Raw genomic sequence first — 14,720 nt, 5'->3', positions numbered from 1 at the left:
GACAGGAGATAACAAAGGACTATTTATTTATTTATTTGTTTGTTTGTTTGTTTATTTATTTATTTATTTATTTATTTATGCAAGTGGTGAGGGGGAGGGGCAAAAGGAGAAGGAGAAATAATCTTAAGCAATCTCCATGCCCAACACTGAACCTGAGATGGGGCCCAATCTCTTGACCCTCAAAGATCATGAACTGAACTAAAATCAAGAGTTGGATGCTTAATTCATTGAGCCCCCCAAGTGCTCTGCAAAGGATTTTTTAAAATTTTTAAAAAGATTTTATTTATTTATTCATGAGAGAACACAGAGAGAGAGGCAGAGACACAGGCAGAGGCAGAAGCAGTCTCCATGCAGGGAGTCTGATGTGGGACTCGATTCCAGGATCCCGGAATCAGGACCTGGGCCAAAGGCAGATGCTCAACCACTGAGCCCCCCACATGAGCCCCCCTGCAAAGGATTTCAAACAAGAGAATAAAGTAATCAGATTTGGGATGTAGAAAAATAACGTCAACAGCAGTGTTAAAGGCACATTTCAGAAGCAGAAAGATCAGTTAAGCTTGAAATATTCTGGGGATGAAATAATGAGCACTTGGATAAGAAGAAATGGGCTTGGGGCACCTGGGTGGCTCATTGGTTGAAATTTGTTGATATAAATGAGATTGTCCACAGAACGTAAAGTTGCAAGAATTAGGAAAGGGCTTGATAAAGAAGGAAAGTGAGTTTAGTGTAGAGAATTGCCATGAAAGAGAAGAAAAAAGGTTTTAAGTATAGAGTGGTTGTCAGTGATGTCCAATAGTTATTGAATGAAGTACAAGCTAAACTTAAAATTAACCAATGGATTTTTCAAACCCAGACAACAGGAAAAATTGAAAACAAAGCCCCAAAAAGGTATATTATACAGATGGAGGAATTCAAAACAACGACTCTTCCACATGAATCTACCCTTTCCATGCCGTATTATGACGTCTCAAGCAAAAACATTATATTTGGAAGTCTACAATGTATATGGCAATGGTATGTTTCTTCAGAAGGTAGTACTCTCTCTTTTTTTTTCTTTTTTCTTACATGTATAGCTTGATCAAAAAGTTTTTTGCAAAGCCACAGAACAAATATAACCATAACTTAAATATTACAATTTTTTCAGCCGATTTAATGTATTATCAGATTATGTTTTATTGTATTTCCTATTGTTACAAATATTTTCTCTCTAGCAATATGGACTGTGCAGTACAGGGGAAGAGGTTGGTGAAGACCAGAAAAAAGAAAGAAGGCTTTAACCTGGGGCCAAATGTGTGTGTGTGTGTGTGTGTGTGTGTGACTGTTTCATTGCATTTAAGAATGTGATTGATTTTAGAATTAAAAATTCTATTCTAGGAGACTCATCTCAAATTGACCTGTTCTGAAGAGTTGGTTTTTCAGTACTGAAGAGTCAATATTTGTCTTCAGTGTCCTGTCTTATGAGTGAATTTAAAATTAGTCATCTTGCATTCCTGTATAAGGCAAAATAATTTGATTTATCTGGATTTGTGGGTCTTCCTAACTGCATTTTTCTCAAGAATGAGGTTTTCTTTTAAGTATTTTTTGTAGATTTTAAGCAATACTTGTTCTTTCTCCATCTTTTTATATTTAATCACTTTAACTTAGACATACTACTATTGTTGAAACAGGTTATTTGTGAAATGTCCTTTTTGCATGTCCTTCCAGGACAATAAGCTCTAATCCCCCATTTTTCTGGCAATGCAAACCTTTCTATTCATTTATTCCTTTTGTTTTGTTTCTGATTATGTTTAATGTAAACCGTCTATGACCTGTCATCTAAAGGCCCCTCAGGCTTAACACTGTTGTCAGTGATTTTTCTTACCCTTAATTGTGCTCTTGACTTTGGTTTAGTTTGTCCCTATCTCCTCTCTGAGCTTCCAGGTTTATAATTTCAAACTATTCATTTATGTGCCAGTCACTCTTGCCTCACTCTTTGCATAAGCATTGATAAAAATATCTCTTGTTATGCTATGACTTTTGTTCTTTCTCTTTCTGGGATTTAACCTGGAAAGAGGAATGGGCTCTAATTCCTCCTTTATCTTGGGTGAGGGAAGCACTGACTGTTCCTTTTACCTTATCTGTTTGTAATCCATCTAAAATACTTTACCCTCAACTCCACCTAAATGTTCCTTATTTTTTTTTAGCAGATGTTTCTGAAGTACTGTCCATTTTCACTCATTTCTTTCTCTCTTTGCCCTGACAATGCTTCTTTCTATTTTTCCTTCCAGCAGCTGCATAGAATTATCTTTTTCTTCCTTCCTTTTGTTAAAGTCCCTTTTTCCCTCCATTGTTTTTAGGTCCCAGAGGCAGATCTTTCTGTGTTATTACCTCTTTATAAGTTTCCATTGAACCTCATTCGGGAGTTCTCAACTCTTCCTACACATTAGAATTATCTGGAACTTAAAAGAACATACCAATTGCTGGTACCGAAACCAGCCAAATAAATCTGAATTGTGGGTGAATTTAAAATCTTCTCAAGTGATTTTATGTGCAACCAGGAATAAGAACCATTGATCTACTATTTTTAGCCAGTTTGAATTCTCTTACCTCCCTATTTCAAGTTACTTCACTGAAGATATCTCTGTAGGGGTTTTTATTTTCCTGGTTGTAAAACCATATAGCATTTGCAAATAGTGCTAATAATCTCCCCTCAAACTGATAGGACACTTATGAATCCCATCATATTTCCTGTCACTGGATGAGACCTAGGTAAGGCAGGGGAGAGCAGAGAAGAAAACTACAGAAAAAAGGTAAGTGGCAGGAGGAGTAGATGGGGAGACACACAAGATGGAGAGACACACAGAGGGAAATTGAGAGTGGACAAAAGTGTTCCTCAAAGTGATAAAATCAGGCAGGGTTACTTGCTAAATATGAAGAATGATCAGAGACCCTGGGGTTGGGGGGGTGAAGGCTGGGAATCTTTGCTTGAATCATGTTCAAGATGATCCAATGCCTCCTGAAGTTTAAGAACAATACTGTTCAACAATAAATTGATAAATCCCACCAGAAGTTATTCATTCTTTTAGAAACATTCTATAGCATTAATAAACACTAAACAAGGAAAAATTCATTGAAGGGTGGTCCCTAATAAAACAGAAATGCTGTGTGTGTATGTATAGGTGCAGGTGAATGGGTGTGTTTGTGGTTCTGTATATTACCATATTTTCCCCAAATTTGTAAGATCACAGGATTACCCAGCCTACTTGTTTAAAACTTAGATTGCTGATCCTCTTAATGAGCTTAAAATGAAGATTTTGACTCAGTAGGTCTGGAGTGGGGTCTATGAATATGTGTGTGTGGTCTCACAAATTTCACAGGTGATTATCATGATAAGGGAAATCTAAAAACAACTGATCTTGGGCAATTTCAGAGGAATTGGTAAGTTCTCTTTTAACATTAAATAGCTTTAAACCTGTTTTCTAAAGCCAGAAATTCCTTTAAAAAGGTTCACTCAGTAAGTAGATCTAAAGTATACATAAATGATATCAGATCAGTTTCTAAATGATTGTTTATTTTTTTAATTTTTTAAAAGATTTTATTCATTTATTCATGAGAGACACACAGAGAGAGAGGTAGAGACACAGGCAGAGAGACAAGCAGGCTCCCTCCTGGGAGCCAGAGGTGGGACTCAATTCTAGGACCCCAGCATCACAACCTGAGCCAAAGGCAAATGCTCAACCACTGAGCCACCCAAGTGCCCCTAAATGATTTAGGATAAGGCAAATGATAGTCTAAGGATATGGAAACACTACAAAGACATCCTCACTTTCCTTAGACTTTTGCTTTGGGTAAGTGGATAAGCTTCAGTAGCCAGATCAATGTTCTGGGTGAGGTGAAGAACTAACCATGTGCTCTGGGTGATTGGATGGGCAACGCTGACACTCCATCTCCACTTTCAGTGAGCTATGTGGAGAAATCAGGAGAACTGACTCCCATATCTTTCGCCTTGAATGTTTTATGCATCTCTCTCCCTGGAGGTCCAACATTCTGCTAGCTGTCTCGCTCCTGTCTCAACCTCCTACATTGTCCAAGATGCCCTCCCTAGACAAGGAATTCACTTTCTTTGGGGCCTAATTGCTTAGCCTAGAGATGATGGTGGTTCCTAATAACTGTGTTCCATATATGAAAAAGGAGAGAGAATCCTGTTTGGCCCACCGGTTTCACTGTGGGAAATGCAGTTCATCAGATGATTGTATTGGGAAACCATTTTTTCTTCCATTTATTTGTGCACTTAATTATGAACAACTTTGTATCTGTGAATTTTTCTAGTGGCTCCCTTTTGAACAGGTTTTAAATGTGTGGGTTCTTCTAGTCCTGTCAATCCACCATCATTTATTTTCCATCTTCCAAGAGTATTTCCAATTTCTTTAATGTTGGCCATGTCCTTTATTGGTTTTTAATACTTTCTATAATTTTAAGGGTTTAGAATGAGGAGGTCAGAGAAATGAAACCAAAATTGATGAATTCACATTAGTCAATAAGAAAAGAAAGAAAGAAAACCACAAACATCTGCCTAATTTAAGCAGAAATGGAACTTACTGAGAGGATATTAGGAAGTTTGCAGAATTGCCCTAAATTTTACAGAACAAAGTTTCAAAAATCTCCAATGCACCTGTGTTCTAGGATCAAGAGGCTGAGAGACGAAAATTTGTTATTCTGAGCATTGATAGTAGGATGGAAGCAGTCAAGGCTTTTCCAAACTCTTGGTCTATGAATCACCTCTGGCTTCACTTTCCTTTATGCAAACAGGACCCAACTTTCCAGCGATACACTCATTAATTACCACTTTAAGAAATTCTTGTATATTTAACCTTGCATTGTGTCAACTTGCCAATCTTCAACAGTGAATCACTCTGCCATCTGTTTTTCAGATTTTATTCCCAGGTTGCTAGGCTTTGCAGAATAAACTCTCAAAACTATGTTGACTGAAAATTCATACTAACTCAATGCTGACTGATTAATTCATCTAGGTGTTTTCCTTGACCTTCCTTTCTACTTTCTCTTCATACTTTGTCTTGAATCATCAGGAAGTGGAATGAGAGGACCTGATTTTAACTCCAGGTTAGTTTGTGATTTAGGGGGGGACTCTTCATTTTACTCTATCCCAATTTTGCCTGTGACTAGGGATAATATTTACATTATAGGATGCTTGTGGTGACGATTAAAAGAAATGTGCAAAATTAGCTTCCCAACTACGTGATGTCCACATATGGTAGCTATGTTATGCTTTGCATGAAAAGCAATCCAATGTCTTTAATAAAAATATTTATTTGCTGATTATTTTTTCTATGGATGTTTATTTCCAAATTTCTCACTTTTTCTGGACAGTTTGAAATCTCTACTGACACCTCACACTTAAAATATCTATAATGAGCCACTTCTTTTCCTACGCAAACTTCTCTTTTTCTGACTTCGGGCAATTCTGGTGAGTTAAGAGAGTTGTTTACCCTCATTGTTTCATTCCCATTATTCTTGTACCATCACATTTTTAGATTTCTTTTCTTCTCTTGAACTTTGACCAAGGGCATAACATTCTGTCCTATTCATTTGATGCTACCAATCAGAAGCTGGAGACCTTGTTTCATGTACTGATTCACCACCCAAGATAAAATACAATCTTTGGGATAAGAAGAAAAATCTAAGTCATCCAGGCTACCTACTCACTTTATTTATTTACTTTCAATTCCACTAAATTCTACAATTCAATTCACAAGCCCATTAGGTTATAGCTGCATAAAAATACTATGTTTGCAATGTCAAAGCAGATTCTATATGATTTTACTTGTGGTTTCCTCATATGGTGACCGGAATATCCACCTTCTATTGCTTCATTTAAATAAATTATCTAAAATCTCAGGATGATTATTATGGAAGGTCCCTCTGCTCCCCAGTGCAGATGTGTACCTGCAGAAGCCCCCTCCACTTCTTGGGATCCTTGCTTCAGTGTGCTAAATTGTATTAAACGTCTAATCCTTTGTACCTAAAATTCTCTCATTAAAATCAGAAAGAATGATTCTTATAAACCAACTACAGAAGCAGGATTTGCTTTTCTTGTGTTCACAATTGAGGTAAAGAAAAAATATGCTGCCATGTAACGTTCAGAGTTTTCTCTTGTGAGAATGCAGATGGAAGATGCAGCTGCTTTCCTTCAAATCAATTTCCTCCCATTGGTCCTTTGTTCTCCTTTTTCCCAGAGAAATTTCTTGTTTTCTAACAGTGTATTTTCCCACACAATCTAAATTATTTTTATACAATTTTTGAGTTTGAGTTTTAGTTTTAACACTTAGATGACATCCAAACTTGTCTAACTTTCACAGGAAATAATTTGCTATATTCTTTAACCTCAGAGCAAGGGCCTGAGATTTCCTAGCTGTACACTGAAGTGATTGTGTAGATATGAGAATTTGAAGTGTAATTAGTAATTTATACAACTAATAAGTCTATTTGTCAGAGACTCAGATCCATAAATTCTAAATGAGGGAAACAAATAACTAGTGCAACTTAATGAGTTGGAAAGACTGCTTTGAAGAGTCAAGTAAATATTCATAAATATTTTTATGAAATGGGACTGACAACACCAAGGGTTTGCTTAAGAGGAGTAGCTCAGTAACACATTCACTAGTTTTGTACCAGTTCATGACATAAGTTTAAGTAAAAATTAATGTAATCAGTTTGAATAAAATGCATATATAGATAGATTTTTCTCTTAAAATTGCACCACCACTGATTGGTGATTTTATGAAGTTTTAAGAGAAGGATTATATATGTACCTGTGTATTTCCATTTTTCTGGTTAGCTCTGCCTGGTTAGATGTAGCAGATATGGTGTGCTAATAAAGAGGCAATAAAAATACTTTGGGAAAAATATAGTATCATATACAAATTTATTTTGTAATTTCTGAAAATTGGTTTAATTTATATGCATTTTTCTATGGGGACTTTCATATCTCTGATATAAGCCTTTAGCCAAGAATGGAGTCAACTAGTTAGGTCAGGGATACAGAATTACTGAGATCCATCTGGTTTGTGTTATACATTTTTGTATGACCTTAGAAGAACGTATTTCATTTCTCATATTACAAGCGACACATCATATATTTTTTAAGTAATTATTTGGTTAGAAAAAAGGGATGTATGAGGTCAGAAGAGGTAGTAGAGGCTGGAAAGATGTGAGCTCAATGATACAATGCACCAGTAGTGAGCTAGGCTCTTGGTATCTGGGGATGGGCCAATCTGGCTACAAATATGTATTGTTTTTAGGTGTTGGAGATACAGAATAAAAAAATAAGAACAGACTGAGGACTGTCTCCAAGCTGCATAATTAATTGAAGGAAGCAGATAAGGAAACTGAAAACAAATACGATGATTTCAGGTTCTGAAAAGTGTTATGAAGAGGATAAATAATAGTAGAGAATGATGCTTTAGGTAGGATGACCAGGAAAGGCTTCTCTGACAAGGTACATTTCAGCCAAGAGCTGAATAATGAAAGATGGTCCGCCGTGTTAAGATCTGGGAGAGAGAATTCCAAGTAGGAAGAACAGTAAATGCAAAAGCCCTGACCCAGGAAACAGCTTGATATGCCCCAAAGCTGCAGGAAAAGGCCAGTGCCTGGGGAGAAGTGGATGAGGGAGAGGATGGAGGGACAGGAGGCCAGGAATGTGGCAAAGGGACGACCACAGAGGACCTTTTAGGGCAGGACACAGAGTTCAAACTCTTATGTAAGAGTGACCGGTAGTCACTGTAGTCCCTGCAGTTTTTAAAAGGGTGGAGAAATGATAGAATTTACACTTTACAATGATTGTTCAGGCTGCTGTGTGGTGGTTATACCCTGGGGGTAGAAATAGTCAGGAAGATCGTTAAGTGGTACTACTGAAATCCAGGGAGAAATGAGAGGTTTGGACTAGAGACGCGTTAGCAAAGATAGCGAGAAGCTGCATATTTGGAATATATTCGGAGGAAGAGATGACAGGACATACTGATGGGTAGAAAATAGAGTATGAAAAAAGAATCACAACTATTCATCTCACTTCTCAGGTTTATTTTTTCCAGAAGTATTGTTTGGTGATAAATATAAAGCAACAGCTTTTCTTCTCTCCTCCTCACTGTTCAATTCCATTCTAACCGGTTCTATGGCCTGTTTTCTTAAAAAAAATTATTTGAATACAGTTGATATACAATATTATATTAGTTTCAGGTGCACCACATAGTGATCCAACCTCTCTATACCTGATGCTGTGCTCCCTGTAAACGTAGTGGCCGTCCATCTCCATACAGCACTATGACAGTATTGTTGACTCTATCCCTTGTGCTCTGCCCTTTGTTCCCATGGCATTCATTCCATAACTAGAAGCCTGTATCCCCCACACCTCTTCACCCTTTCTGCTCTCCCCGCTTCCCTTTCCTCTGGTAATTATAAGTTTGTTCTCTGTATTTATAGGTCTGATTCTGCTTTTTGTTTGGTTTTTATTCATTTGTTTTGATATTTAGATTTCTCAGCCTGACTTATTTCACTTGGTGTAATACCTTCTAGGTCCATCCAAGTTCTTGCAAATGACAAGATCTCATCCATTGTTAGGGCTGTGTAATATTTCTCTGTGTGCACCTGCGTGCTTGTGTGTGTGTGTGTGTGTGTGTGTGTGTGTACCACTGTGTATATATCTTCCTTATCCATCTGTCTATGGATGGACATTTAGGTTGCCTCCATATCTTGGCTTTTATGCTGCAATAAACATAGGGGTGCATACATCTTTTCAACTTAGTGTTTTCATTTTCTTTGGGTAAATATCTGATAGCAGAATTACTGGATCATATGGTAATTCTATTTTTAATTGTTTGAGGAACCTCCATACTGTTTTCCACAGTGGCTGTATCAATTTACATTCCCACCAACACTACACAAGTAGTTTCTTTTTCTCCATATCCTTGCCAATACTTACTATTTCTTGTGCTTTGGATTTTAGCCATTCTTACAGGTGTAAGGTGATATTTCATTATGGGTTTGATTTGAATTTCCTTGATGATTAATGATGTTAAGCTTTTTTTTTTTTTTTTTTTTTTTTTTTTTTTTTTTTTGCGTTCCATAGCCTGTTTTCTTAACTTTGTTTTTTGGATATCACAGTGTGAAATTCCAAATAAAAAACAAGCAAATAAAAAAAAGAGTACTTTTCATACTATCATGACAAAGAAAACCATTTGTTTGTCAACATGTTATCTTTTTTGAAGCGTATTTTGCCTCTGCTCTTCCACAATAAATGAATAATGAAGCTTAAGGACAGAACCATGGCACACTTAGCATGTCCTATCTACATCTACATTTCTAATGTCAGCAATGGAAATAGGATATTACATTCTTTTTCAAGTTAAAGCTAATTGTTGGCTTGAGGCTAAGGAAACTACAAGAGAAATCATAATGGCAATTATATTTTGCAGGCTTTTTGTCTGACATGGTTCTTCATACATTGGGTATGTTAACTAATTTAACTCCAAACCATCCTGTGATGTATTCTGATAGGAGAAACTGAGGCCCTGAGGTACAGAAACTTGCCCAAGGTCACAGAGTTAACACATGATAGAACTGGTATTCAGTCTCAGGCAGCCAAATCTAGAGGCTGCATGCTTTTCCACTGTGTACTGACATTCCCTCTCATCTCCGTGCAGTTTCAGAAAGAGTGGAAGAATGACTGCTATTTGTAGCACCCCCTTTAATGATAAGGATAGAAGCAACATAGCCTCTTAATCTCTGAGACAAGAGGAAATAACCCAAATGCTCCTTGACCTCTGATAATGGATAATAGAGATAACTGCACGTGCTGGCTTTCCTGGTGTCTCTAAAAATAAATTTATTATCATTTTCTAGCATTGAAACATCCTCAACAAATGTTTTAAAAACATAAATCTGAAATCTAGGTGCTGGGGAAGGTGACACTGTTATACTTTTTGTATTTCACCATGAAATCTCACAGCAAAACTCATGATGTAAATATTATTATCCTGAGGTTATGAATGGGATGCAAAAAGATTATGAACCTGTCCAGGGTCATACAGATAATGAAACATGGAGTAAAAAGGACCATTTTTGTATACACCCAAATCCTGTGTGCTTTCCAAAACACAATGTTCTATATTATTAGTGAATTATAAGAGCCAAAAGCACTTTGCCCATTTTCAAATATTATACTTAAAGGATATTGAATTTAACCAATGTGAAGTTATGCCTTCAGTAATGGTTTGAAGCCAGTAGAATTTTGATATAAAAATGTCTATGAGAAAAAAATGTCTATGAGAATAGGGTTATTCCTTTGTTTTGTTTTCCCATTTATATTAACCCTTGTGATAAGAAGCTTGAATGGTTCTTTCAAAACAAAATCTTTAAAAAAATTATTTATTCATGAGAGACACAGAGAGAGAGAGAGAGGCAGAGACACAGGCAGAGGGAGAAGCAGGCTCCTAGTGGGGAGCCCGACATGGGACTCGATCCTGAGACTCCAGTATCACGCCCTGAACCAAAGGCAGACGCTCAACCACTGAGCCACCCAGGCATCCCTCAAAACAAAATCACAGCAGCATAAGTATAAAGGTGTCATTCTGATGAGGGAAAAGCCACAGAAATATATGTTCTACCTTTCTTAGTGATTCATTTACCCACTCTGGTGTATATGTTTTCTTTCCACATGACTGATTTTTTCTATATTTCATCCTGTTCTTTTGTTTCATGGAATTTCGTTTGATTGAGTGGCTTATGTTTTGTGTATGTGTGTTTTCATTGCAAAGCTAGAACTCTGCAGGAATGGTAAACTGATAGACCTAGCTCAATCTTACCAAAAATGGAATCTTCCAAAGACTTAGAAAATAACTTGAACTCAAAAGAATGAGTGCTCTGTCGCTATTTAGTGATGAATGGCAAGCTGAAACTAGAACTAGCCAGGAGTAAATCCACTCCAGACACGACTCTGCAAGGTGTCTTGCTTATCTCCTCTAACCATTCTGAGCACTAGATTCCTAATTTCAGTTAACCAGTGGCTTAAGTCCTTCTGATCCAGACATCTAACTAAATCAATATTTTCTAAAATAAAAATAGTAATTAGAAGTAGTTGAAGTAACGGTATTGATTGAAAAACTCTGTATCGTTTACATATAATTCGTATAAAATACTAGTTCTGTATATGACCTCTCTGTTTCATGTTTAGAATGGTCTAGTCGTCCCAGTTTGGCCCTGATATACAGATATTTAAACTTTGCCACTAACCTGATATGTGCCTGGTAATTCCTAAATTCCATTTCTAAGCATCCTGGGATGTGATTGAAAAATAGTTTCTGGAGCTAGATCAACAATTTGACATCTCAGACATGAAGAATTACTCAGGAGGTGATTTACCCACACGATAGCTGAGTGCAGTTTCAGGGCTCAAGTCATGTCATGGTTCCATCCACTTGAATATTGACTCTGCACAGAGTTTTCTCCTGATCTATGAGCTCTGATACTTTTTGGGCCATGGACTGAATTTAGGATGACTTTCAAAGATGGGGCGAGATTATCAAAATCCTACAAATTTTCCTGTCCTTTTTTGCCCAAATTTCTTCTGGATTCCTGCTCACTTCTTTTCCAGGTCTTCTCAAAACAAATTTGTCTCAGCCTTCTCTTTAGAGATAGAGTTTTAACACTTTCTTAAAGAGTTATGTCAAATCATATCATTCTCTCAATTCAATTCCAACTTTCTAGCCTGAACCAGCCATCCAAAAGCCTTTTTTGTGTTTTGGAGAAGACAAGGGGAAACCTCTGTCAGGCTTTCTATTTCATATGCACAAATTATAGATTTTAGTATTTTTAGCCTTAATTTCTAATTCACCAACAGAAGGAGATAATAAAACATAGGCCAAGTGTTCCTAAAGTTATTTTTATTTTTTATAACTTTATTTGGTAAATATTGTAGAAGTGTTAAATAATTGTCATATAATATGAATTATTTGCTAGAATTGTCATATAATAAACTGCACATATTAAAAGTCACATATGGGGTGCCTGAGTGTCTTAGTCCATTAAGCGGCTGACTAGTGATTCTGTCAGGTCATGATTTTATGGGTCAGGACATCAAGCCCCATGTCTGGCTCCATGCTCAGTGGGAAGTCCACTTGAGGCTCTCTTCCTCTGCTCCTCCCTCCACTTGTAGGCTCTCTCTCTCTCTAAAATAAATCTTAAAAAAAAAGAGTCATCATACAATTTAACTTTTGACCAATAGTACACCCATAAATTCATTACTGCAATCCCTAAATGAACATTTTAACCACCCCAACTTTTCTCTGTTCCCCATTCTCAGACAACCACTAATCTGATTTCTATTACTGTGGGTAGTTTCTATTTACTAATATATTATGTAAATTTAAAACTGAAATATATTCTCTTTTCCCCCTTTTTTAGAGAGAGAGAGAAAGAAAAAGAAAGAAAAGAAAAAAGAAAGAAAAGAAAGAAAGAAAGAAAAGAAAGAAAGAAAGAAAGAAAGAAAGAAAGAAAGAAAGAAAGAAAGAAAGAACAGAGAGGGATGGAGAGAGAGAGAGAGAATCCAAAGCAGGCTCCAGGGCTTGATCTCATGGCCTTGAAATAATGATTTGAGCTGAATTCAAGAGTTGGACATCTAACGAACTGAGCCACCCAGGCATCCCAAATGTATACTCTTTTTTGTCTGGATTCTTTCACTCAGTATGATTTTGAGTTCATCCACATTGTTGTATGGATCAATACTTAGTTTTGTTTTTGTTTTTTTTTTTTAATTTCTGAGTAGTATTCCATTGAATGGCTATATCACCATTTTTTAAAATCTTATTTATCTTATTTAATGGGCATTTGAATCACGTCCAATTTTGAAGTTTTTCAAGGAAAGCTTCTATGGATATTGATGCAGAAGTCTTGGCATAGATCTACATATACAGCAGGTTTATTTTTAACTTTTTAAAAATCTGACAAACTATTTTCTAAAGTGCCTGGGACATTTTGCATTCTGAACAGAAGTTCATGAGAGTTTCTGTTGATTCATGTTCTTGTCAACACTTGGTATGCCAATTCTTTCACTTTGGGCCATTGTACAAGTAGTGTAATGGTATTGCATTATAGTTTTAACTACAATTTCTGTGACTAATAATCTAAAAATGTTTTTATGTCTTTACTGCATATATTTTATTGTTAATTATATTCCCAAAAGTTTTACCTGTTATTGAATTTGGTGATTTTTCTTATTATTGAATTATAAAAGCTCTTTATATATTTTGCACATAAATAATTTGTGTGGTATATGTATTGTGAATATTTTCCTGCAGTGTGCCTATTGTTGTTTTCTTAATGATGTCTTTGAAAAAGCTAAAGTTTTAAATTTTGATAAAATCCAATATGCTACTTTTTTCTTTCACGGCTCAAACATTTTTTGTCCTATTAAAGAAAACTTTTTTAGTCCTAAGGTCACAATGATTTTTCTCCTATTTTTTTCTTTGAGTAATATTTTTAGGTCTAAATATTGTTTGAATGTGGGTTGATGGTCTTTGGTTTGTTCTACACAGATGTTCAATTGACCAAACATCATTTATTGAAAAGATATTCCTTTTTCCCCATTGAATTATCTTGACACCTTTGCTACCATCTAAACAATCACATGTGTGGGTCTATTTTGGTCCTCTCTATTTTGTTCAGTTTTGGTCAATATATCTACCTTTTTGCCAATGGAAAATTGTGTTGATTATGTTAGCTTTATATTAAGTCTTAAAGCTTTATATTAAAGTCCTCCAAGTTTTTTTCTTCTTTGAGCATATTTTTTTTTGCTACTCCTTCATGTGCTGTAGGTTTATTTTCCATGTTCTCCTTGTTAGAAAGTAATGAGCTTTAGAGTATCCCTTATTCATAATTGCAGAGCTCAAAATATTTTGAACTGCATATCTAAGGAGATTTTCATTTTCTCTAACATGATCTGTATTTGGGGAAGGAACATTCTTTTTCCTTCTTCACATACCCTTAAACTGACCTTTTGCAGTGAGAAGTTTTTATAGTTCTTGGATTTTTTTTTCCAATAAAAATCATGCTAAAGTTCTTCTGGTTAAGGATGGTATATACAATTAATGGACAGAGACTTGTTAAGAGTTAGACATCATCTTGTGGTCTATGCTATCCAAATTCCTTAAGGAATTCTGAAGAAAACCAGGATTAGACAAGCGTGTACAACTAGAATTTTGGAAGCCAAGATCAGAAGCTAAATGTGCTGTCAAGGAGGATGGAAGTGGGATATAGATTCTGAGAACCAAGAAGCAAGATTAGTAAGGAGCCACAGAGAAGATAAGTAAGAAACCAAATACCTAGAGTATTGTAGAGTATCGATCATATAACTACTTTCTTTCCTTCTTTTTCTTTTTTTTTAATTTTTATTTACTTATGATAGTCACAGAGAGAGAGAGAGAGAGAGAGAGAGAGAGAGAGAGAGAGGCAGAGACACAGGCAGAGGGAGAAGCAGGCTCCATGCACCGGGAGCCCGATGTGGGATTCGATCCCGGGTCTCCAGGATCAGGCCCTGGGCCAAAGGCAGGCGCCAAACCGCTGCGCCACCCAGGGATCCCTTCTTTTTCTTTTTTACTTTGGAGTAGTAAATAGAAGGAACAATACCCTTAAAATATCATGATACATACCATAGCTTATAGTTATTGAGTGTA

This window comes from Nyctereutes procyonoides, unplaced genomic scaffold, assembly GCF_905146905.1.
Source record: "Nyctereutes procyonoides isolate TBG_1078 unplaced genomic scaffold, NYPRO_anot_genome, whole genome shotgun sequence".
In the NCBI taxonomy this organism is placed as follows: Eukaryota; Metazoa; Chordata; class Mammalia; order Carnivora; family Canidae; genus Nyctereutes; species Nyctereutes procyonoides.
The sequence above is the reverse complement of the archived record's forward strand: the minus strand, read 5'-3'. Positions refer to the sequence as shown.